Source organism: Acomys minous (genome assembly GCF_964271855.1).
Source record: "Acomys minous genome assembly, chromosome: 10".
In the NCBI taxonomy this organism is placed as follows: domain Eukaryota; kingdom Metazoa; phylum Chordata; class Mammalia; order Rodentia; family Muridae; genus Acomys; species Acomys minous.
The window spans coordinates 36360072-36386895 of record NC_140491.1 but is presented as its reverse complement, the minus strand read 5'-3'; the positions used below and the strand labels follow the sequence as shown (position 1 = coordinate 36386895).

Sequence of the window (26824 nt, the reverse complement as noted above, 5' to 3'; positions counted from 1 at the left end):
TCCTCTGGCCCCTGGTTAGTTGGCTCTGTTGGTTTTCTTGTGGAGCTCCTGTCCCCTCCAGGTCCTTCTACCCTTCCCCCCAACTTTCCCACAAGACTCACTACGCAGTGAGTCTCAGGATCTGTTTTGATCCACTGATGGAAGACACGCATAGTATGTCCTCACTTATAAGTAGATGTTAGCCATAGAGTACAGGATAAACATACTACAATTCACGGACCCAAAGAAGATAAGTAACAAGGAGGGACCAAGGGAGGATGCTTAAATCTCACTCCGAAGGGGAAATAGAATAGACAGAGGAAGACGTTGAAGAGATGGAACAAGGTAGGAGAGGGAGAGAGAAATGAGAGTGGAACTCAGATCTGGGGAGAGCATGGGTGAGAGGACAGAGTTCCTGCAGAGAGAAGACAACCCGTGAAGGGGCGTTGGGGCGGGGAGCCAGGTCTCTGAGTTCGCATGCTATACCGGAAGTGCTGAGATCGGTTAGAGGACTGTGTAAAGCATGTATCTACGCTGAGTCTTGACGCGAGGTAACTTGGCACCCGCCTCCTCCATCCCCACTTTCCTCTTTTATTGCCACTCGGCTTAGCGAAGGTGGATTCACCTGCCAACATGCCTTCTCCTTGAATCCTGGCACTTGTGTGTCTAAATCAGAAGCAGCAGAGAGAGTTTATTTGAAAAGCTGCTCTCCTTCGGTGGGGTGAAATCATTCATTGTTCAGCTTTGGGCTTTAAGGAGGTGGGGCGGGGGGCGGGGAGCAAGGGGCGGTGAGGAAGAGGAGCAGCAGGCCAGATCCCAGGCTCTCAGAAATGCCGCTCTCTTGTGCTGAGTTGAAGAACCTCCACAAAGAGCACGGAGTGAGTTTGGGGGATGACTAGAGCCTGTGAAGAGACCTCAGTGAAATCCGTTCCCTGCACGCAGATGGCATGAAATGGTTCCGCTAGGCTTCAAGGGGTCACTGAATCGCACACACGAAGGGTGTGTTAAAATCGTGAGGTTAGCCCAAAAGCTCACATTTTGCTTTCTTATGCATGAGCATCAAAGTCGGTGCAGACCCTCAACACCATAATCCATTATCAGAAACTGAAAGCAGCTGGTTAGATTTTTCAGACTTTCTACGCAGAGAGGCCGCATCTGGTCCCAGTTTGCTGCAAAGAAATCAGTTTCATCTTCCACCCAACGACAGAAAGCCACCCCCCCCCCAGCAGCCTGGCTCCCCAGTTCAAGGTTCATCATGCTGCGGAATCTGTGGGGCCTCCCCCCAAGCCGGGAAGCCACCTCAGAGCGGAGGAGTCTGCGATCCCAGCAGTTCACCGAGCGTGGGGGTTGGCAACAGCAGCTCTGGGCCCCCAGAGGAAATCTCTGAGTAGATCGTGCGTAGGAAAAAAAATCATTTGTAATGGATAGTTTCAGAACTAATATCTTAGGACTGCGCAAAGTTAAACTATTGACTCTCTTCCCGTTCATTTCAGACTCAGCGCTCAGGCATAATTTATCTCGTTGATTCCACTGACCATCAGCAGTTGTGGCCATTTGCTGCCTAGCCGCCGAGACCAGTCAAATGATGGTATCCAAACCCTCGGCCCTCAGCTTCCTTTCCAGCCTGTTTCAGCAATCTCTCCAGGTACTTCCTGTCTCCCCAGCGCCACTGTCTGGCAGTTACTTCAGACAAGTCAATATGTTTAAATTATATCTGAGCTCGAGGTAATTAATCATAAAGCTTTATGCTTTGTCATGTGGTTTTTAAAAAAAAACAACTCTGGTTGGCATTTCACTGAATCACAATTAAAAGGCAAAAGCTACCTGCAATGCATTGTGAAGGCCACTTACCCTTTGCGGCTGGAATCCTTCTGGACCAGGTTGCATGGGGAGGGCCAAGACAGCGTTTGGGGAAAAGTGAAGCAGATCAAAGGAAAGACTCCTGTGAGCTGGCCTGGTCGAAAATGTACAGAACTGAGTGCACCAAAAATCACGTGATGAACTTCTTCGTTGATGGATTTTACAAACATGGCCAAGGGCTTTGCAGCTTGCTATGTAATTATATCAGGTACTGCATTGAACACATGCTACTAAAGAGGGGCAGCGACTCCTTTTAGAGCAGTGTGGTTGCCTCCATGTCCTTATAGCATATGACCTTAGTATTTAGTCCCCTTGTTCCCATCCCATTTGGCCCTGGTGTCCACAGGTTACGAAGAGTCTTGAATCTCAAGGTGTATTGGTGATGAGTTCTCCGTCTGTGCAATGAGATGGGAGAGCTGCCCGCTGTGATCGGTTTCCACTCACAAGAGTATTTCTGACATCAGATGTTGAAGGGGAGGTAGGTACCCACATCAACCACTTCTTGGACCTTGTCTGAAGTTCCATGCTTTAATTCAGTTCAACTCTGTTTCCATGGACCTGGGGTTCATGATAGATCACACATGCTAAAGGAACAGTCGCCCCAAAGAATACCTCACTGCAGGGACAACTTGCAAAGTCCAGGCCTTCTCTATAGTTACAAATGTTATATGACTGCCTCTCTACTTTTCCTAAAATGACTCAGACAACTTGGAAACGGGTTTGTTTGCGATTGTTTGTTTACCTTTAGTGAGTTTTTAACAAACCGAGGACGCATCCCAAGAAAAGCCAGTTAGAAGAAACGCACAGTGAACGGATCTCCTGTGCCCTCCCTGGGCACGCTTGTCGGGAATGGAGTTAAACGTGCCAACCCTGTAATCGTCTGCCTCCCTTCTCTGTCATCCAGCCCCCACTGGAAGCTCAGGGTGGAGGTGGGAGCACCAAGAGACATTCCATTAGCAAAAGCGCAGGTACAGTTGAGTGAGAGCTTTCAATGACGGTCTCAAAGCTTACAAAAATCCCATACGCCACCAGTAGGGACTCAGTACAGGAAATGGATATGGATATTCTTGGCATTTAAGGCAGGGAAATATAAGCTTTCAAGGTCACCATGGAGCTGAGGGATTGGGTTCTCGGGGCCGGGCCTTCAGGAAGGCTCCTGAACCACCACCGGAAATGACGAAAGTGTTCGGTGATGCCCTGCTTGGCAGGTGCTCGTTCACGGACAACACGCCTTGAGGTGGGATTAGTGCTCTTAGTCTGGCAACCATCTTTGTGTAACACAGGCTTTGATTATAACAAGGAGAAGAGGAACAGAACCCAGAAACAAATATCAACGTGTGCTCTCCAAGGCGCGGGTCTTCTGTGGGTCTTGCTGTCCGCAAGTTGACGTTCCAATGCAGACAAAACCAAACAACATGCCTGTTGTCAAAGACATACACTGTAGAAAAAATTAATGATATGGATTTATTGGAGCAGAGACCACCCCTGAAAGCTAAAGTTAAAAACAGCCGGCTATTAGTGGGAAAGCATTAGTCTCAGCAAATATATTGATTGCACTGTTGGTCAAATTCTGGAGGCCTGGGATGTCGCTTACGGTACTGTAGGACGAGCGCTGGGTAACACCATAGACTAGGGTCTGTCTCCCTATACCACCCGTTAAAAAGAAGGGTCAGAGGAGAGAAAGAAGAGCTTCAGAAGTTCACAGAGGTAGTGTGACAAGATAGCTGAAGGGTGCTGAGAAAAAGACAAGAGACTCGTCCAAAAGAAGCCAAGGTAGGCGCAGCTCCAGCCGTCCAGCTCCCCAACAGTAGGCAAGGAAGCAGAAGCCCGACCCTAAAAGTAAGCCAGGAGGCTCTGGTGAAGGCTGGTGGTCCTCCGCTAGGGTGAACCAGAGCCTGCACGAACTTCAAGTCCAGTTGAGGGCTTTCCTGAGTCAGTGATTCCTCCAAGGACATTGAAAAGGAATTGCTTTCCGTCACCATATGACTTGAAGGGTCTGGTCACATCTTAACGTGGGTCCTATTGTTTAAAAGTGAGTAACTGGAGGTTGGAGGCGTGACTGAGGTCAAGGTAAAACTGCAAGTTGGGGAGCCTGAATTTAACCTGCATTGCTTAGAGGCAATTGTCAGCCCTCTGAGGCAGCTATAGAAAGCAAGAGGGCTGCAGGGGGCTCGAGGCAGTGAAGTGCGTAATCCACCTCTGATAGTGGGGAACAGCTCTTGTGGTAGCGCTGACTTGAGATCATCAAGCGCATCAATGTGCAGGAGAGCTCTCTGCTGCTCACTAACCTACAGCCTTCGAGCAGGGTAGTTAATATTAGGAGATCTTGTGAGTACAAAGCAGGGTCCTCTGTCTCCTTAGATCTCAGCGCTGTGCTTACTTCTCATGCTTTCAATGGACTTGAGAGACATCCCCAGGAAAATAGTAGCCACCCTTGGGGAGGGGGGAGTAATCCAAGGGGTCCTATAGCAGTGCCTCTCAACTTGTGGGTCACAACCCCTTTTGTGGTCAAATGACTCTTTCACAGGGGTCACCTAAGACCATCAGAAAATACAGATATTTATATTACAAGTCATAACAGTAGCAAAATTACAGTTATGAAGTAGCAACAAAAATAATTTTATGGTTGAGGGGGCGGTCACCAAAACATAAGGAATTGTTTTAAAAGGTCGCAGCATTAGGAAGGTTGAGAACCACTTTTTTTGGGGGGGGGGAGGGTCAGAGAGGCTTCCCAGTTCACAAACCACAAAATTAAGTGTCACCTGCAGAGACTTCTGACATGCAGAGAAGGGAAGCTGCTAAAGTAAAGACAGCTCTGGTGGGCATCAGACACTTGCCTAATGATGGTGAAGGGGTGTTTTTACTTTATTCTGTTATTTTTTTACTTTTATATTTTAATTTTTTTTTAGTTTTCCAAGACAGGGTTTCTCTGTGTAGCTTGGCTGTCCTGGACTCGCATCGTAGACCAGGCTGGCCTCACTTACAGTGATCCGCCTGCCTCTGCCTCCTGAGTGCTGGGATTAAAGGCATGTGCCACCACGCCCGGCTATGTTTTAATTTTTTATGTTTTAATATTTAATCTTCCTTACATCAACACAACTTTGCTTTCACCTTTCTCATTGTTAGGAATTTTTCTTTTTATGGTCTTTAAATTTTGTCCAATCTCATGCTCTTTCTTATCTCCTCTGTAACACTCTTCTACATTTCTTTCCTCTAATTTACCAGCCTGGCTTCTCCATCACTCTTCTCTTTTTCTTGCCTCCTTTTTTAAAAATCTCATTTATTTGCTATTTACATGTTTATCCTAAGTAATTTTAAATTTCATAACATAGTCTGCATTGGTGTTGATATTTCCTATCTATGATCACTGATGCAATCCTGGTGAGCTTTGATCAATTTTAAGTGCATGTCTATACATTTCACTGTTTGATAACATTGCTGTTGTGGAAAGTAATGTTCTCCTCTATGAGTGGCTTTGGTGAGTAAGGCTGTGGGAGTTGGCAGTTCCATAAGATTTCCAAATAAAACCAGAAGAAAAATTCAAACCAACAGAGGATGAAATCTCAACATAGAAACATGAAAAGGCAAAGCAACTTTAATCCATTAAGTTAGATAAAATACTGAATTCAAAGGTATAAAAAGAGGTGAATGACAAATGAAGATTTAAAAAGTGTACTAGCTAAAATGGTAAATGATCCCAGAAAAAGCAAAAGCAAACAGATGAATCCAACTCAGGACCTAGAGAGGAGATTCAGCAACACAGAGAAGAAAGTAAGTTGATGAGGAAATCAGCTACATGGATGAGAAAGCCAAGAACGTGGAAGAAAAAAATCAGCAAGGAAATTGTTCCTGAAAGAAAACCAAGTAGAAATATTGTAAATGATGATCTCAATGAATAACATAAAATAAACACTGGAAAGTGTCACCAGTAGACTTGGTCAAGCAAGGAAAGAACATCAGAGATAGAAGACAAACCTGGTAAAACACATATTCAAACCCTGAAATAAACAAATTGAGCAAGACAACAAAGTCCAATAACTTGATAGAATGAAGACACCAAGCCTAAAAATTTATGGACTAGAAGAAGATGCTGAAGTAAACAGTATTCAAAGAACTTATAACCTAACATTTCCCAAACCTAGAAAAAAAGAAATAGACATCCAAATATAAGATGCATTTAGAGCCCCAAATAGACATCATTAGAGAAGAAATGCTCAAGACTATATAATACTTATAGCTTATATAAGTCTTATAGTTAAGATGCCAACTATAAGCACAAGTTGGTATTTACATGTTTCTCCTAAGTAATTTTTAACTTCATAAACATATTCTGCATTGGTGTTGACGTTTCACTGATGTTATCTTGCTGAGCTTTGATCAATTTTAAGTATATGTCTATCGTTTGTTGTTTAACGTTGTTGATGTTGTGGAAGTTATTGTTCTCCTTTCTGAGTGGCAACAAGAGAAAAAACGATATTATAAGATATAAGGGGAAAGAGTCAGCTCACAGAACCAGGCACCCCAAAATAGCAGCAGATCATGCATCAGCACTCTCAAACCAGGAAGTTTGGAACAACGTATTTCAGGACCAACCTAGCAAAGCTGTCATTGAACTGTCAAAGAAACTATGAAATCTAAGACAAACAAACAAACAAACAAACTCAAACCAATGCCTCTCATGCCCACCAAACCAGTTCTGAAGAATATGCGTAAAGAAACACCATACAAAGAGTGAAAGAAGACAGTCTGAACCATTAAAGTACAGGAAAGAATAAAACTCATAAGAGAAAAAAAAAACAAATGAGGGAAACTTGGGAAGTACCCCATCATTTCCAGCACACTAAAATAGCCACTCCCTACTACCAATAGGAGAGAAGAAAATAGCAGACAGGAGAGGGCTACTTCAGGGTTCTTAACCCCTGCTGCTCAGAGCTAGGATCACCCTCACAGACTCCTGGGAGACTGCCCTGTCCTAGAGAGATCCCCGAAACCATTTCCCTCCTCTCTCTCAGTCTTCCCTTCCCCTTCCCCAATCTCTGCACACCTGATTGTACTCTGGTTACCGGTCCCCATGCCCTCTCCCATTGATTTCCATTCTAATGTATATTATTCTCCCTACCTCCTCTTTCTCCCAGCTCCCTTCCTCTATCTACATCAGATATCTATTTTATTTCCTGTTCTGATTAAGATTCAAGCATCTTCCCTTGGGGTCTCCTTGGATTCTTTGGGTCTGTGGAGAGTAGTACCATGGTTATCCTACACTTTATGGCTAATATCCACTTATAAGTGAGTTCATACCATGTGTTTCTTTCTGGGCCTGGGTTACCTCACTCACTATGATCTTTTCTAGCTCCATCCATTTGCCTGCAATTGTTGTGATGTCTTTGTTTTAATAGCTGAGTAGTATTCTATTGTGTGAATGTGCCGTATTTTCTTTATCCATTCTTCATTTGGATTGTTTCCAGATTCTGGCTATTACAAATAAAGCTGCTATGAACATAGTTGAGCAAGTCTCCCTGTGGTATAGTGGAGCATCTTTTGGGTGTATGCCCAAGAATGGTATAGTTGGGTCTTGAGGTAGACCTATTTCCAATTTTCTGAGAAAACTCCAGATTGATTTCCACAGTGATTGTACAAACTTGCACTTCCACCAGCAATTGAGGACTGTACTTGCTCCACATCCTTTCTATCATGTGCTGTCACTTGAGTTTTTGGCCTTAGCCATTCTGACAGGTGTCAGATGGAATCTCAGAGCCATTTTGATTTGCATTTCCCTGATGACTGGAGATGTTCAACATTTCTTTAAGTGCTTCTTGGCTATTAAAGATTCCTCTATTGAAAGCTCTCTGTTTAGCTCTGTACCCCATTTGATTAATAGCTTAGTAGTATTCCATTGTGTTATTTGATTTGTTGATGTTTAATTTCTTGAGTTCTTTATATATTTTGGGTACTAGCCCTCTATCGAATATATGATTTGTGAAGATCTTTTCCCATTCTGTAAGCTGCTGTTTTGTCCTATTGATGGTGCCCTTTGCTTTACAAAAGCTTTTCAGTTTCATGAGTTCCTACTTATTAATTGTGGATCTTAGAACCTGAGCTGTTGGTGTTCAGGAAGATGTCTCCTGTACCAATGCATTCAAAGCTAGTCCCCACTTTCTTTTCTATCAGATTTAATGTATTCAGTTTTATGTTGAGGTCTTTGATCCACTTGGACTTGAGCTTTGTGCACGGTGATAAATATGGATCTGTTTGCATTCTTCTCCATGCAGACATCCAGTTAGACCAGCACCATTTGTTCAAGATGCTTTCTTTTCTCCATTGTATGGTTTTGCCTACTTTGTTAAAAATCAAATGTCTGTATGTGCGTGGGTTTATTTCTGGGGCTCCAATTTGATTCTACTAATCAACCTGTCTGTTTTTATGTCAACACCATGCGGTTTTGATTAATATTGCTCTCTACAGTTTGAAATCAGGAATGTTGGCATCTCCAGAAGTTCTCTTAATGTACAGAATTTTTTTTAGCTATCCTGGATTTTTTTATTTTTCCATAGGAAGTTGAGAATTGTTCTTTCAATGTCTGTAAAGAGTTGTATTGGAATTTTGATGGGAATTGCATCAATCTGTAGATTGCTTTTAGTAGGATAGCCATTTTTACTGTTAAACCTACTGAACCATAAGCATGGGAGATATTTCCATCTTCTGATATTTTCTTCAATTTCTTTTATCAGACTTGAAGTTTTTGTTATATAAGTCTTTGACTTGCTTGGTTACAGTTATATCAAAATATTTTATATTGTTTATGGCTATTATAAAGGATGTTGTTTCCCTAATTTTTTCTCAGCTTGTATAAAGGAGGACTACTGTTTTTTTGGTTTGTGTGTGTGTGTGTGTTTTTGGGTTTTTGTTTTTGTTTTTTTGGTTTTTTTTTGTTTTTGTTTTTGTTTTTAGCTAATTTGCCACTCTGCTGAAGGTGTTTATCAGCTGTAGAAGTTCTCTAGTAGAGTTTTGGAGGACATTCATGTATACTATCAAAATCATCTTTGAATAGCTATACTCAGATTTCTTCCCTTACAATTTGTATCCTTTTGATCTCCTTTAGTTGTCTTAATGCTCTAGCTAGGACTTACTTCAAGTACTATATTGAAGAGATATGGAAAGAGTAGGTAGCCTTGTCTTTTCTCTGCTTTTGGTAGACATTCTTTATGTTTCTTTTCACTTAATTTGATGCTGGCTATTGGCTTGCTGTATATAGCCTTTATTGGGTTTAGTATGCACCTTGTATCCCTGATTTCTCCAATACTTTTAACTTGAAGGGGTGTTGGATTTTTGCCAGAAGCCTTTTCAGCATCTAAGCAGATGATTATGTAGGGTTTTTTTTTCTTTTAATTTGTTTATATGGTGAATTACATTGGTGGATTTTTGTATATTGAACCATTACTGCATCCCTGGGGTGGAGCTTATTTGATCATGGTGGGTGATATTTTTGATATGTTCTTGGATTCAGTTTGTGAGTATTTTCTTGAGTACTTTTGCATCAATGTTCATATGGGAAACTTATATCAAATTCTCTTTTTTTGTTAAGTCTTTGTGTGGGTTAGGTATCAGGGTGACTGCCACCTCACAGAATGAATTTAGCAATATTTTTTCTGGTTCTATAGTTTGAGTTGTACTGGTATTAGCTCTTCTTTGAAAGTCTTGTAGACTTGTGCACTAAAACCATCTAGCCCTGGGCTTGTTTTGGTTGGGATACTTTTAATGACTGCTTCTATTTCCTTAGAGATAATAGGTCTACTTAAATTGCTTGCTTGGTCTTGATTTAACTTGGGTATGTGGTATCTATCTAGAAAATCATCTATTTCATTTAGATTTCATTAGCTTTGGTCTTTTGAAGCAATGGCAAATGATTCTTAGGTTGGCCTTAGTGTCTGATGTTATTCCTCCTTTTCATTTCTGATTTTGTTGATTTGAGTACTGTTTCTCTGCCCTTTAGTTAATTTGGCTAGGAAAACCTTTTCCAGCCTTTGACTCTAAGGTAATGTCTATCTCTGTTGTTGAGGTGTGTTTCTTATATGCAGCAAGAATAATAGATGCTGTTGTCACATCCATTCTGTTACCTGTATCTTTTTTATTGTGGAATTGAGTTCATTGATGTTGAGAGATAATAACGACCAGTGATTGTTAATTCCTGTTATTTTGATGTTGGTGGTGGTAGAATGCGCGCGCGCGCGCGTGTGTGTGTGTGTGTGTGTGTGTGTGTGTGTGTGTGTGTGTGTGTTTGTCTTTCCCTTCTTTTGTTTTTGGTGGTATGGGGTTATTTATTTCTTGTGTTTTCTTGGGTGTAGTTAACCTTCTTGCATTGACGTTTTCCTTCTATTATCTTCTGTAGGGCTGGATTCATAGATAGGTATTATTTAAGTTTGGTTTTGTCATTGAGTATCTTTTATTCCTCTACCTATGGTGATTAAAAGTTTTGCTGAGTATAGTAGTCTGGACTGACATCTGTGGTCTTTTAGAATCTGAAAGATGTCTGCGCAGACCCTCCTGGTTTTCAGAGTCTCTGTTGAAGTCAGATGTTGTTCTGCTTGTTCTGCCTTTATTTGTTATTTGGCCTCTTTCCCTTGCTTCTTTTAATATTATTTCTTTGTTCTGTAAATTTAGTGTTTTGATTATTATATGAAGGGGGCATTTTCTTTTCTGGTCAAACATGTTTGGCATTTTGTAAGCTTCGTGTATGTTTATAGGAATTTTTTTAGGCTGAAGAAGTTTTCTTCTATGATTTGGTCAAAAATGTATTCCAGGCCCTGGAGTGGGGAGTCTTTTTCTGTTTCTATTACTTTTAGGTTTCATCTTTTCATAAACCCAAATTTCTTGTAATTTTTGTGCTGGGAACTTTTTATTTAGATTTAACATTTCCTTTTATGAATGTATCAATTTCTTCACTAGTATCGTTTACACCTGAGATTCTGTATTCACTCTCTTGTATTCTGTTGATGATGCCTGTACCTGTAGCTCCTGTTATCTTCCCTAGGCTTCCCATGTCTGGGAGTCCCTTACTTTGTGTTTCCTTTATTGCTTCTATTTCCATTTTCAGGTCTTAAACACTTTTGTTTATTTATTTATTTCACTTGTTTGATTGTATTTTCCTGTGTTTCTTTAAGAGATTTATTAGTTTACTCTTTAAAGGCCTCTACCATCTTTATAGGTTGGATTTAAAGTGATCTTCTTGTGCTTTGGCTGTGCTAGGCTATCCAGGGCTTACTGTAGTGGAATATCTGGGCTTTGGTGGTGCCATATTTCCCTGGCTCTTGTTGGTTGTGTTCTTATGCTGGTCTTTAGCCATCTGGTTGTCCCTATTGATGGTTGGATGTTCCTAATGCCAGAAGGACTTGTGGTGGGGGGTCAGGGTGGGGAGTAGAGGGCAGACTGCAGCTCACCTCTCCTGGCTGTGTTCCAGGTGCACCTAGCAGGTAGAAGATTGGCAAGTAAAGGGGTTTAACCTGGATGTTCCCAGGGCATCTTTAGGAAGGCAAGTGATGGAGCTCAGGGGAAAGAAGGCAGGTCACCTCTCAATATCAACAATTTAAATCCCTAACGAGTACTAAGTCTCTTAACGAAGAAAGGCTCAAGACCCCCAAAGAATCAGTTCAATGTCAAATTCTACTGTATCTTTAAAATGATAATACCAATTCTCCTTATATTGTCCCACAAAATATTCCTCAAAATGAGCCCACAGACTCACTCTGTGAAGCCAATGTCACTCTGATCAGAGGAGGATACATCAACAACAACAACAACAACAACAAAATAGATCATTTTTTCTGATAAATATTAATAGAAATATTCTCAGAAAAATAACAATCAAAATAACTCAAGGACACTTTGAGATCAGTTAACACAGAAGTTGGTTTTATCCATCAATACAAATTTAGTTCAACATTTTCAAGTCAGTCAATAAGTGAAATATAGCACATAAATAGACTAAAGGATAGAAATCACATGATCTCTCAACAAATTAAGTAAAGGATTTTGTTAAAATGCAGCATCCCTTCATCATAAAAGCCATGAAGAACTCAGGGTCAAACAGAACACATATCAAGATACTAAGGGACATATATATATATGGATATAATATATAACCCAACATTATACTGAGTGGGGAAAACTACAATAAAGAATGAGATAAGAGTACCCTCTCTCTCTGCTCCTATTTATATAAACTTGAAGTCTTAGCTAGAACAAGAAAAAACATTAAAGAAAAGCCTGAAAATCAGAAAGGAAGAAGTCAAAGTATCCTTATTTGCAGATGACATGATCCTCTCCTTTAAAGAAACAACCTCTAAAGACTACCAGAAAACACTTAGACCTGACATACGCATTCGTCAAAGTAGCAGGATAAAAGTCAAACATGTAAGACTCATCCACTTTTCTATGAGAAATAGCAGAGGAGGGAATATCATTCACTAAATCAAAGAGTGCAATACCTCTACAAATGAAAACTTTAGTCAATGAAGAAAGTAACTGAAAGAGACATTAGAATATGGAATGACCTCTAATATGCATGAATTAAAAGAATTAATATGGGGAACACAGCTGTACTATCAAAAGCAATGAATAGATTCAATGGAATCCCTTTTAAAATTCTAAGTGCATTCTTCACAGAATAATAGAGAAATGTGTGTGTGTGTGTGTGTGTGTGTGTGTGTGTGTGTGTGTGTGTATAATCTTAAATTCATGTGGAAGCACAAAGACTCCAGATTGACAAAATAATCCTGAGTAGAAAAAGTGATGCTGGAGTTAGCACAGTACCTGATTTCAATTTCATATTACAGAACCATAGTAACAATCCTTTCATGGCACTGGCAAAGGTTAAAAACATCCCCTAGATGTATAGATCAACAGAATGGAATTGGGAGCCCAGAAATAAACCAACCCAGCTCAGTTTCAAAGAAGACACCAAAAAACAGACAGACTCTTCTAAACATGGCACTAGGAAAACAGAATTTGTGTCTATATCTTACTCTGTATAAAATAATTTCAAAGTGGACCAAAGATCTTAATATGAGATCTGAAATTGTCAAAAGCAAAAAATATAACAAACACTTCAAGACACAGGCACATGAAGGACTTTCGCAAAGGGGCCCACATTGCCACAGGAAATAATTCCCAAAATTGACAAATATAAAAAATAAGTAAAATGTAGGAAAATGGGCAGAAGATTTCATTATCCTAAGTGAAATAAGCATAATGAATGATCTAAATTTAAATATTTAAGCATCTTCTTCTGTGTGTGTGTGTGTGTGTGTGTGTGTGTGTGTGTGTGTGTGTGTCAGGGCGGATATTGTGAAACTAGAAAGAAAAGCATGAGTTAGTAAGCACTATTAAGGGAATGGGGTGGAGAAACCGAATGGAATTCATGAATACAGAAGAGACTTTGGGTGGAGAAAGGAAAACAGTAAGGGTTGGGCAGAGACAAAGGGAAAAACAGCGAAGAGGCAACGAATAAAAATCAGTTTTATAACAAGCATGAAAAATGCCATAATGAAGCCACCGTTTTTGTATGTTAACTCTAAAAGTTAATTTTAAAATGTAAAAAAAAATTAAATACATAAATAAAATATCCCAGAACAGTTTGCACAAACTGTAACTGCATCTAATTTTTTTATGATAAAATTTGTAGAGACCCAATTATGCCTCTTGGACTACTTGTTGCACCCTGATGGCAGAATGGGGTGGTTCTAGCAGAACTGATACAGCCGGCAGTCCTCCACTGCTTACCACCTCCTAAAGATTACAAATTCATATGAGCAAAGAAATTTCCTAGATCATAACCATTCAAAGGAGTGGAGATTGCATGGCAGCGTTGTCCAACGGTTCAGAATTGAGTTTCTAATTTCAATTGTAATAGCCACATATTTCTTGTGGGAAATCTGCACTTTTACAATTTTTACTTATTTTTATTTTATGTACATTGATGTTTTGACTGCATGTACATCTGTGTGAGGGTGTCAGACCCCCTGGAACAGGAGTGACAGATAGCTATGAGCTACCATGTGGGTGCTGAGAATTGAACCCAGTTCCTCGGGAGGGGGGGGGGGGACGACAAAAGGCAGTGCTCTTAATCACTGAGCCATCTCTCTAGCCCCTAAATCTGCATTTTAAGTCATTTGTTTTTCTAGCTGATAAGTCTGCCATAAAACCCTGTTTAGAGAAAATATTTCAGGTTCACTAGTAAATAAAAATCTACAAACATTTAGTAGAAAGGCACTGGAATACATTTGCATAAATAAGGGGCAAAGCTTCTCTTCCAGGCAGCACATGAAGCCTACATGATGACGTCTGGAGGCAAAGGGGTTACGAACTGTCACTGCTGACAACATGCTCAGCTTTCTGGCCTCTGTGGTTATGTTTCTCTCTCTGAACTAGACTTCAAGCCTTTAACTCAGTTCACAGAGAAATCTTTCAAGCCATTGATCAGCCCAAATATTAGACTTAATGCTCTGGCTTACATAATATTTGTTCATTATACTATGTTTTTCTTATTACATATATAAATGCCATTATATATAAATGCTGTTCTTTATTTGTACAGCAAAATAAATGGAAAACTTACTTTATATATATTTCAACATTGACCGTCATCCCAGAACAAATTCCTACAAGCTGCTTCAAATAATTTCTAGGTTTCAACACACAGATGACTTCTATTTTTCTGTATTGAAGCTCTCTGACTGTGAAAGAAGCAGACAGGGAGCTCCTAACATGCCCACTCATGTGACTAACTCAAAGGACTACGAGGAGTGACAACTCAGGTGCCGGCTTCCCCTGTCGCCGACCCGTGTGTCCTTCAGACGAACAAGATATGGGCCACATTTCTGCAGCTAGACATCTGGACATCACAGCTGCCGTGAGGACCCCATGTGGCTGGGAATGTCAGCTGAAATCGTAGACAAAGTCAAGGAAAGGAGAAACGTCAGAATTCTGTGTGGCTCCTGAGCCACCTATGTGACCCCTGTCCTGACCCTTCATCAATTCTGAAGGGATGTGACTTACATTAGATCCTTAGCCGTTGATCCAGACTGCCGCGGCTGGAGGCGAGTAACCACACGTTGTCCACGTAGCACTGGATAAGTTAGATCGGGAGTTGTCTCCAAATGTAAGGTCCTTTTCCCACTTTGAAATTTAAAATCGAAGATAGGGAAAAAAAATTACTTATATCTGTGTATTACTCCTGGTGCCCCCTGCTTTTTTCTCTGATTGAGGGACACTGACAAGAGGAACTACATTGAACTTGTCAAAGTCTCAAGTTTATTTGATAATCTACAGCATTTTCCAAGATCATATGAACTTCTCAGTAGACGTTGTCAGGCACACGTTCACATCTTAAGACAATGGCGATCCAGGAAGTTCTAGAAAGAAACAATAAAAGAGCCCTTGGCAAGCTACATGTTAATACAGAGAGACTTCTCTATCACTTTAGTTAAAAATATTAGGGGTACCCCTCAATAACTGTCAACGATAATCCTAGTCAGGTGGAAGCCGTGAAGCTAAGGCCCCCAAAGACTGGCTTGCCTCTCTCTAACCAGGCTGGAATTCTTGTCTTAGCTCTGATGAGCACTGCAGAGTCAAAACCATCAATGCATTCAGATTCCAAGAATAAACACAGGCATGTGTCGTGGATACGATTTCCGACTGTAACTTTGTCTACATTTGCCGCAGCAGTGCAAATTTCCAGAACTATTATGGCTGGAATTTTGGTCTAAACTGATCAGTCATGGTCTCCAATGCCCCTGTAATCGGGAAAACCAATACTCCTGTGCTTCTGCCAACCATGCTACTGTAGATACAAACCATGGATGATAAGATTGCCTGAGCTGTGACTGGGATGGTCTCCAGTGGGTTGAATGGCCACATGCTAAAGGCCTTGTAATTTCTCTCAAGCTGGGGGTGCCGGGACAGTCCCAGTGCTACGGCTATGGGACTCGCTGCCAAAGTCCCTCAACACGGGCAATTACGGTAGAAGACAGAGTCAGAAAGCCAAGTGTCTCAGCCCTTCATACCCCAGTTTTTTTATTTGTAAAATAGTTATCTAAAAGGGGGCGTTATGTCTTGCTTCAGGAACCAAAAGTGATAGCATAAATATAGCTGGTAAAGTGGTGGACAATTGAAAAGCATCAGCTATAAAATTTTAAAGGGCTTTCATTTTGTGATTGAATCGGAAAGAGGGTAATGACGCTGGCCAAAAAAAAAAAAAAAAAAAAAAAAAAAAATTAATCAAAACCAAATGTTTTTTTTTTACCATATTTTTTTCTGGAAGTATAATTTTTTTCTGCCTTTGACCATCTTTGACCATTTCTTAAGCCACAAAAGCAATGCTCATTCGGGCTGCCCTATCCTAACGTGTGTATGGAGTCATTTGTGCAGTAGATGCATGAACGCAGGAAGCAGGCTTGGCGCTACGTCTCACTGGAAACATTTCCCTCAGTTGTATAAACTCCATGTTTTACAAAGGGCCAGTGATCTTAAAGGAAATCATCTGCAAAATTAACCTGCAACTAACAAGCAAGAATCTCCGGATGAGCACTCAATTTGCAATCTGCAGAATCATTACTTCAGTTAGCACCAGCACCCCCGTCCCCGCCCCTTGCCTTGTGATTATGGGTGAAAGTATCTAATCCCTTGAAAGTGTTATATTTTCATGTAGTCCTACCTGCCGCCCCTTGGGGCTAGCTCCTGCACTACTGATGTTCTGTTAAGAATGTGCTTGCCTATCCCAATGTCCTTTGAAGAATACCCCCTTCTGTTTTAGTCTAGACATTTTAGCATTTGGGGTTTTAACTTAATTAAAAATTTTAACTTATTTTTTTTGTAGAAAGTTAAAGATATGAATCTCATTCTATTTTTCTGAAGGCACCAATTTTTTTAAAAAACAGGCTAGCTTTTTTTCAATGCATGGTTTTTGCCTCCTTTGTCAAAAATTAAATGGGTATAACTTTCTTGGTTTATTTCCAGGTATTCAATTCTATCCCACTGGTATGCCTGTCTATTTTTATGCCAGTGACGAACTGTCTCTATCACGATAGCACTGAAGTGTAATTTGAGTTTGGCTATTACAATAACCCCAAGTCTGTTCTTATTCTTTAGAACTGCTTTGGCTATTTGTGGGTCTCTTGTGGTTTCCCATGAAGTTTTGGATATTTTTTTTTCTAAATCTGTTAAATATGTGATCAGAATTTTAGTATGTGTTATATTAAATCTATAGATTAACTTATCTAGAGATAATAATATAGCTTTTTTTTTCCTTTGTAATATTAATTCTGCCAAACTAGTAGTGTGGAATATCTTTCTATCATCTAGTTTCTTTTTTGATGTCCTTTCTTGATGTCTTAACGCCCTTTTCTTCTTTGAGTAGGTATATTGCTAACTTTTAACTACTTGTAGTTATTTGAGTAGGGTGTTTTTGCTGCTTTCTTTCTCTCAGGGCACATTGGCAGTGTGTCAGGAACTCAAGCGCGCTCAGTGCTGACCATGGCCCTGCCCGCACACTTGTCTCTTAGAGTTGCTGGAAGACAGACATCCGTCAGCCATGTTCCTCATAAACACATCAAGAGTGCCCTGCAGACCTGCGGGAAAGCCAACCTAGGGAAGGCAAAGCAGGACCTTTCTCCACCATTTGCCGTTTGTACAATCTTGACAGGATGGTGAGCATACATTCTTCAGGAAGGACGACCATAGATAGCTATGAAGACAACAGTCTTGACCTCCAGTTTTCATTTTCAAAGCTGTAGTGAGCTTCCACTGGTGAGCTGCATGGAAAGGGAGGGATGGTGGCACGTGATTAAGAACTTAGATTTGCAGATCAAAACCAGATTCAAATTGCATTTCCTTTCTATTGTCTGCAGGGAAAAAAAATGCACATTCTCACCAAGTATAATTGCTTTCACCTTAAACATTGCATGTGCTGCCTAAGAAGAGTCTTGACCCAAACCCGTTAGGACTGCCAACAGACTGATTTGAATGGCACCGTCTTTGAAAGGGGCGTGGTACACAATAATGCTCAGAAGTAAGTCTCATGGTGTGAGGTTCAGTGCCATGGCCCACTCCTGGGGCTGGAAAGTGTGGAAAGTCACCCCCATTGCACATAAACGCTGACTATAAGGTGAGGCTAACCCCGCCCTTGCTTACTTAAGCCAGTCTCACTGTTGTACACCACACTTGAGGAAGAATTCTGGGTAGAGCCAAGTTCTATAATCGCTGCTATGGAGAAGTTATACAACAGCTCATGGTTATGCAAGTTGGAATCTGTTATTCAGATTTCCGTAGCTGTAGCAAATAACTGAGCTAAGTCAACTAATGGAGGAAAGGGGTTGTTCTGACTCACCCTTGACCAACTTCCAGTAGTTTCAGGGTCTGTGGCAAGAAGAAATGTCTCACCCTATAGTACCCAGTCAGCAAAACCAGAAACGAACCAAGGTACCAATATCTTCTTCAAGCCACAGCCCCAATAATTTAGCCCCTTCTCAAAGACCCCACCCCCTCCTAAAGCCATATTACCTCCTAGTAGCACTCTAAGCTGGAGAAGAAGTAATTAACCCATGGACATTTGCAGAACACTTAACTGAACATAGCAGAGACCTGTCCGCTTAGAATTCAACGGAGAAGTTGAAGGGAGACCCAGGCCTTTATAGCCCATGACCCACTAGTGACTGACCGGCTAGAGATGGGCTAGCTGCTGCTGTTTGCACTTTACTCTCCCAGGCCATTCAGAAACATCCTTTCCCTCTGTACCCTGCCACTTCTCAGCAATCCAGTCGAAACAGGAGCCCATTAGCTCTTCCGAGTGTTGTTAGAGATCTTAGCGTAAAGGCCCAGGCTCCAGAAGCCTCAATAAGCTGGCCTCAGCCCTTCACCTTAATATGGCATTTATACATAAAAAAATAATAATAATAATGCTGAAATGCAGGAAAGGAAGATTGATTCAAAGCAGCCACAGTGGGAAGATGAACAAATAAAGAACTCCAGACTTCCAAGTCCATCTTAGGGCTACCAGGAGATTTGGGGTTTAAATAGAGGCCAAGCAGTGGACATAATTAGGCAGTTCTGGTCCAGGTCTGAGTATGCCCAGCACTGACCCACTGTGTCTCAGCTGTGGTACTGCAAGGTGGTCAAATAAGTTGTAGCCTCACCCGGCGGATAGTCACTGTATCTTGTTGAGAGCAGAAGGGAAGGATAGCAACGGCTCACCTCAAGATAGAGGATTTTCTCCTGGAATTCAAGGTGACGTAAGCATAAAAAGTAAGGGCGAAACTACCTCTGTGCCTTCGGACCAAGCGTAAACTCAAATGAACGCAGAGGCCAGGCTCCAGCTGTTGGTTACCTCCTGGGCCCAAGTGAGGAATCAGTGTCTTCTAGGCATGGGAGCTTCTAAACGCCCAGTGCAAGAGGGCACTGTGAGGTCTGAGGACCAGCCTGTTGGCCGAGAATACTAAAGCAAGATGCAGGAAGAGTTGGACTATGGAGTTCATGTCTCAGGACTGGGGGTGGGGAGGGTGTAATACTCTCTCTTGAGTGAGCAACTGAAACCTCCGTGAGGATCACTTGCATTCCTTCAGGCCTGATTAGACATGTTTAACCCATCATGGGAGAGGCCGTGTCTGAGTAGCTACGGCTTGTCTGCAGTGTGTGAAAGAGGTCTGGACTGACAGCTACTTCTCTGAGCATTCCAGGAATGTACTGTGCACTGCCCACAGCACAGAGAGGAGAGAATTTCACCAGACACACTGTGACAAAGTGTCCTTGAGACAACGAGCAAGACAAAGAAAATAAGGCCATTCAAACTGAATGGTGTGACTTGACTTCTAAATTGAGGCAATTACAAGAAGGCTTTAATGACCATTCATTTATTTTCTTAACATACATTTTCTTGTATACTTAAGATACATCAGGCCCTGGGCTAGCACAAAGGAAAGTAATACAGCTGTGCCCTGGGCCCCAGAGGCTCTGAGAGAGTAGGTGGCCAAGAGCAGTGTTAGAAAAGGAGATAGTGACCATATTATTTGTTTTGGTTTTCCAAGTAGAGGCTGCTACTCAGTGACATCCTTAAGCAGAGATATTGGATATATCTTGGTATATAATGGATATTTTATACATACTCAATAAATTTTTGACTGAATGGTAAGAATTTATTTATTGTTTGCTATGTACCAGTCATTTTTTAAAGAATGCATCAATGAATAAACTCATCCATGGCTTATTTTTAATTAATGGGTACCTATAGTTAAATATACTTAATCCACTCATTTAGGAAATCATAAATATTGTACATTTACCCCCAAAGTACCCTTGATGAATTTGAGCCTGCCCAAGAAAGGACAGGAGTCAACAATAATGCAGGCAAGCTTTGGTTTAGGCAGAGAGAGCCGTATACACATAGGAAGAAAATGGGGTTGGCAGTTACCCTAAAAAACTGCAGGTAACCCCAGGAATCCATGCACAGGAGGGCCTGTCTCCCTACCTCCAGACAGAGTCTGCTACAGGATTCCTACACAGACGCTGGGTAGTCATGCTCTCCCAGAAGAGGAGCAGGCTGGGATTTAACAGAGCTCAGCAAAGGAGCTGGAGACGCTCAGAAAGCTTTTGGTGACTCATCCTATCGAAGGGCTTGAGCCCTCCTCCCATTCCACAACAGTAGCTCTGCACTGAGGCATCTTCACCCAACAGCATTTCAATTAATCCCTCTGTTTACACAGTCCAACTGGCTAATGGAGCCTGGATTAGAACGAGGGGCCTGGGATTCTGAACTCAGCTTCACACTGTGTCCTGCTGTCTCTCAGTAGTGACTATTGTCACAAGGGCACCTCCCAGGCCAGGGCACATCCTCCTATGGAACGTGGTAGAAACTCACGGTAGCTCTGTGAAATAACCACACTGAGTCCAGTTTTGTTTTATTTTTGTTTTTCAGATTAATAATCGTAGGCCCAGAAATGCCATGAGAGGAAATCTGGGTTTCAGCTCAGTTTCCCAGGGCAACTAACTGCAAGGGCTCACAAGAAAGGCAAAGGAGGCCGCTGGCCCCTCTTCCTTCTCAGAGCCACTGTGGCTGGCTCGGGGCCAGGAGAGATACTAGAGAGCCTTCTAGAAGAAACAACTAGCAGCTTGTGCAACAGTAATGACCAATTGTAGGGCGGGGGGGGGGGGGCAGAGTTAACCAAAAAAAAAAAAAAAACCAGCTTCCTTGCAGAGCATGTTCTTAAATGAGAACGTGGAGAGCTGGGGCACAGAGGGCTTAGGGCTCATATTAATGGCACATATGTCACTTCTATAGCACTTCAGAGTAAGCTCTTACCTTCTTGTCCTCGGCTCACAGGAAAATGAGATACGTTTCATCACTATTAATTGCTTCCAGTTTTTTAAAGTGCTCAATAAGCCCTCAAATGCATCGCAGAAGTTAACTAAGGGTTCTGGCCCTGGCCTTGGAAGGCTTGTGCATTCCAAGGGAAGTGTGTCGCATCTGCGTTCGGGTTTTAAATCGATGGATTAAGACCCCGTTTCAAGAAGAGTTAACTGATGCCAAGGATGCTCTCCTTGGGCATTAAGCTGCTTTTGGAAACAGACTTGATAACACAAGAATTCAAAGTTCTGGGTTTTAAGCTCTAAATCTGCTCAGCGTTTGCCTTGCCTCAAACAACAACAGTTGTTGTTGGGGAGAAAAAAGAAAAAAAAGAACCAGTGTGCCACTCTGAAACATAAATCCACACAAGCAGTTTGTGATTTTGATTTCCACAACTGGATTTATGACTCCTTAGGGTAAATGTTAGTGAACTTATAACAAACTGGAAAATATGGGCAGCAAGTAATTATTTGATTTACAGTGGGAAATTATAATAGGGCCTCTTCAGGGTGTTTTAGAAAGCTGCTTTTCTTCATTATTTGTTTCTACCCCTGATCCCTAGTCCGACAGTCCCAGTCAAGTGAGAAGACCTGGGAACCATGCACGGAGACCAATGTAATGAATCACCTGAGGCTGACGAGCAAGATATGTGGCCGAAATTAAACAAATATAGAAGCTACAAGCCTCTTCCGCACGGCTCAGCCATTCATCATCCACTGCATCTTCTTATTATGCATATCTATCCAACTGACATTTTGAAGAGCAGAGACATAGCAAGAACAGTAGTGTCGCTGGTGGCAATTTAGTCTCTTGTCCCCTTCATAAAAACACTAGATTGTATTTGGTTCTCACCCATGTCAAAACATCTTAATGTATTGCCAGTCATTAAAAAAAAAATTTATACCCAGTCTATAATATACTCTTCTGTGGTGGGTGAGAGCTCCCAACCGAATTCCACAGGTGAAGATGAAGGCTGGGAAGCCGAGGTGCAACTACCAGACCTACACAATTTCACCCAAGCACTGTTAAATGGCGCGTGGTCTTTGCTCTCACCCCAGACCTGCTTAAATCCTCCCCTGGTTTCAGGCAGGCAGGAAAGACTTGAGTTCCCCTCTACTATCCATTACCCTGATTTGGAAACACAGAAATAAAGATTCCAGATGCTTCCCTTGAGAGACCGGACCCCAGCAGGAGCACTTCTGACAGGCTTTGTGACCTGCCTGACCCGCAGCACTGTGTGGCTGTGGACTCTACTGGCCTGACCTGAATAGAGCTGCAAGGAGCTTGGAGAAGACATAACAGAAAACGAAGGCCTCTAAGATTTTTCCAAGCAGCCCCCTTCTCCCAACACACACACAGATACACACACACACACACACACACACACACACACACACACACACTCCGCAGGCACCAGAATCTGATGCAGGACTCATCACGTGCATTGCCAGACCCCATACCTGGAGTCTCTGATTCAGAGGATCTGAGAGGGCTTGAGTATTTGTCTACAATTCCTGGGTGGCACAGTGCTGTTGGTGCAACGCCTGCGGGTGTAGACCCAGAAGGGAAGCCGATGGCTTCTGGTGCCTACCATAAAGTTACACTGTGACCTGAAGGTTTTGGAGAAGTAGACTCTTAACAGCTGGATCCATCAATGAGGGGTCAAGTGTGTCTTTCCAACACTAGAAACAACCCACTAGATGAGCAGGACAGAGCTCACTGTAGCCTGTGACCCAGCAACTCACTCACTGGCACATCTGGGGATGAAAGACCTCAAAGTCCTAAAGTTACAGAACTCAGTGGTGGCGGGTGTGGGTGTGGGTGAGGAAGGGGCGTCTCATCTGCAGAGTGTGGAAACAAAAAATACAGACATAGCTGAAGACAGCTTAAGCTTTCCCCGTGACATTTTCTAGTCTTAAACAACCCTTTACCATGTATCTCGGCCGTTTAATTTTTATAAGTAAGGTATAAAAATGGGATGCCCAAATTCTAGGTTGTCTTCGCCCTAGAAGCACAGGCAAGGCTGCGCCTAATGAAGCATAGAGTAGCAGTGGGTACACAGACGCTGTTGCTGGGTTGCTCCTTTAAAAAAAAAAAAATAGGGATTAAAGAAGATGGCTTCACTTGAGAGGGCTTATTGAGTAAGCCTGAGGCCTTGGGTTCAGATCCGTCAAACCCCACTAGAGAGCAGCCAGGGGGTGGGGTGAAGACACTGAAAGTCACTAGCAAGCCAGCGTGACCAAGTTAATGAGTTCTGGGTTCAGTGGGAAAAAAAATGTGAATCAATCAAAGATGACACCTGGAGTTGACCTCCCATGTGTGCACACATGCATCATCCTCCCATACACAAAGTGGACAGAATTTAACAAAACTTTTAAGATGGCGATATGTGCCAATATAGTTATAAGAAGAGCATTCATCTTCTAAACCAAGAGAGCACACTGGGAAATTTTAGAGAAGGGGTTGGCAATGATACCACCATTCCCAACTCAGCCTTTCTTAGTAAATATTCCTTTTTTTTTTTTTTTTTTTTTTTTTTTGCCTCAAGGAAGAAAAAAAAACCCTGGGCAAAAATTGGCAAGAAAAAAAAAAAACAGAAATGAGCACGCACAGAACTCCAGGGAGTTTAGTGCAAGCGGTAGCACTAAAATCCCACATTCCCTGAGCACGGACTTCAGCCTTCACAACAGCCCCATGAGGAAACACAGGCTGGCAGCAAGCGCGGAACAAGTCCGAGGCCACAGGGTTCGTGGCGTCGTCAACCACCTGCATCCGAGTCTAAATAAAATAACTTGCTTTCCTATAAAGCCTGCCCCTGACCTGAGAGGAAGGTGGAAGCCTGATCCTTCTCTTGCCATGTGACAAGTGCCTGCCAGAAGGAACTCGTGTGAGGAGAGGATTGTTTCTGCTCACAGTTTCAGAGGATATGACAGTTTCAGAGACTGTGTCCCTCTGGCTGGGGAAGGGACAAAGCATGGCTGTAGGAACATGTAGCTGAAGCTCTTCAGTTCTCAAGACAGATCAGGAAGCATACAGGACAGGAAAAGGGTCCCTGTGACCCACCTCCACCAGCGAGGCCCCATCTCTGAAAGGTTCCACATCCTCCCAAAACAGCACCATCAGCCGGAGATGGAGTGTCAATCCAGGAACCCGTGGGGATATTCCTCATTCACACATAACTGGAGTATAGAATTGTGTGGTGGTCTATAATTTTATACGCAGGTGGAAGCCATAACACGAGAGCCCCCACCCCCCACCCCTGTTGCCAAGGGAAAAGTGATTGCCAGCCGTCAGGAGCTGAAGCTTCTGCCACCCCACCCTCAGACCTCATCCTGGCTCACCTCCACTTGTAATTTGTAATGTTTCCTGTGTTACCTGCTTGGCATCTGACATGTGTCTGATCTGACACTTTGTTTTCTTTGTGATCTTACCAAAACTCTTTCCCAGACCTTGGTAGCTCAAAATGAGAAGCCAGTCAAGGGCCAAAACTCTAAACAAAGTAAGAAAATTATAAAGAGGGCTGGAAAGGTGGCTTAGCAGCTAAGCACACTAGCTGTTTTTCCAGAGGAACAGGATCCAATTTCCAGCACCTACATGGTGGTTCACAAACTGTCTGTGACTCCACACCCAGGGCATCCAATAGCCTGCCTACATGGTGCACAGACATACATGAGGGTTTTACCTTATGTATGTCTGTGCACCATGTAGGCAGGGTACATGTGTGTGTGTGTGTGTGTCTGTGTGCGTGCATTTTGCCTTCATATATATATATATATGCCCCTGTAATATGAGTATATAATATATATTCATATGTATATATGCATATATATTCATATATGTGTATATACTCATATTACAGGTGGATTGGCTCAGTGGGTAAAGGTGCTTGCCATGAAGCCAGATAATCTAAGCCCACTGACTCCTGCAAGTTGTCCTCTGGTGTCCACATACATGAGTGTATACACAGAGACGGGGAGGGGGAGTAAATAGTCTTCTTCATAAGCCACCATGACCAGAAGCAACTTCCAGAAGGTAGGATTCATTTGAGAAACTGGTTCCAGTGGGATAGGGATCCAGGCCCGGCAAAACAGCACCACCAACAGGTGCCAAGCATCGACATGCCTGAGACTATGGAGGACATTTCTCACTCAAACCACCTGAGACCTCATCTCAGCTTAGTAATTACCAGTTTTCAAAAGGCTGAAAATGCATTTAGTGAGAGGACAACATAGCTGGAGTTGCTATTTTCCCTCCAAACCTCCCCATGTTGCGATCTTAGCACATGACACCTTCCATGGGACCAAGTCACCAGGTGACAAAGAAGGACAGGTGGACCCAGGGATGATGTCTCAGGGCCATGTGCAGTCCCACCCTGGTGTGGCCTCACTTGGCATCTGGTCAATCCAGTTTTCAGGCAGGAGCTGAGCACTGCCTTCGTGTAGTATCCAAAGAAGTGTTTTCCTCTTTAGTTACACATGAACGGGTAAGAATACAGTATGCAGGCTGAACTTCACCCCCTCCCTACAGACTAACCCTGGGCTGATAAATGTAGCTAATAAAATGAGCTGCTAGTTTGCAGATATAATAAAGGGCATCATGTTGGGAAGAAGACCCTGGATTATCTGGGTGAGCTTCACGTGACACGACTGTGTCCTTTTTTATTTTGAGACAGGGTTTCTCTGTGTAGCCTTGGCTGTTCTGGACTCACTTTGTAGACCAGGCTGGCCTCGAACTCACAGCGATCCGCCTGCCTCTGCCTCCCGAGTGCTGGGATTAAAGGCGTGCGCCACCACCGCCCGGCCCGACTGTGTCCTTTATGTGCGCGCAGAGGAGGGAGGGAGTGTGTGTGATGCAAGCACAGTCAAGGGATGGAAAAAGCTGAGAGAGACAAGGATGAGGCCCCACCGATGCCTCACCCTCAGTTCTGTAAAAGTGGTGTCTGCCACTAGATTCCAAAACATTGAGAGAACAGCTTCTGTTTCAAGCCATTCAAGTAGGGAGGCTTATTTGCAACATCACAGGAAACTGACCTGGGGATTGACAAAAACAAACAAACAAAAGACAACCAACCAAAAAAAAAAGACCCATAAGCCTTCTAATGAGGCTCAGAAGCCCTCTTAGCCTCACCCTCCTTCCTCCTCTTCCCATCTCTTCCTGAAGGTAGACACCACCGTGTTCAGAGCTGCCAGGCTGGCCCTAGGTCTATGCATTTACATAAGTGGATAAACTCTGGAGAATTTTTTTAAAATTATGAGTCATTCTAATTATTCCTCCAAGTGTTCATTTTAATCCCATCCGATCTGAACTCTGAAAGGCTGTGTTCTTCTGTGACTTAGCTCTCCCACTGCACATTCTGTGTGGAGCGCAGTCTTGGCGGCCGGCTAACTAGATGAAGAGACGTCGAGGAATGGTGAGACACACCATGTGTCTGTTGGGTGTTTCAGGGAGGATTGACAGGCGGGGCAGTGACAGGGCAAAAGAGGAGTGGCTGACCCGGAAGGTGGGCAGCAGCACCTTGCAACAGCTGGGGCTATAAGGAAGTTGAAGGTAGGCCTTTGTGCACGGATGAGCCTCTTTCTCCTGTGCAAGTGTGCATGG

General features: G+C 42.6%; 1 long non-coding RNA gene across 2 annotated transcripts; it reads left to right on the top strand.

Moving 5' to 3' along the window:
* The first annotated feature begins 421 nt into the window (after positions 1 to 421).
* LOC311606386 lies at positions 422 to 21003 on the top strand. Of its 2 annotated transcripts, none has more exons than XR_014782324.1 (5): positions 422 to 530; positions 1473 to 1624; positions 17318 to 17637; positions 17739 to 17899; positions 20798 to 21003. It is a non-coding gene; the product is annotated as an uncharacterized lncRNA (long non-coding RNA). The 2 variants fall into 2 exon arrangements; XR_014782325.1 differs by lacking the exon at positions 422 to 530 and adding an exon at positions 558 to 695.
* Positions 21004 to 26824: the final 5821 nt, after the last annotated feature.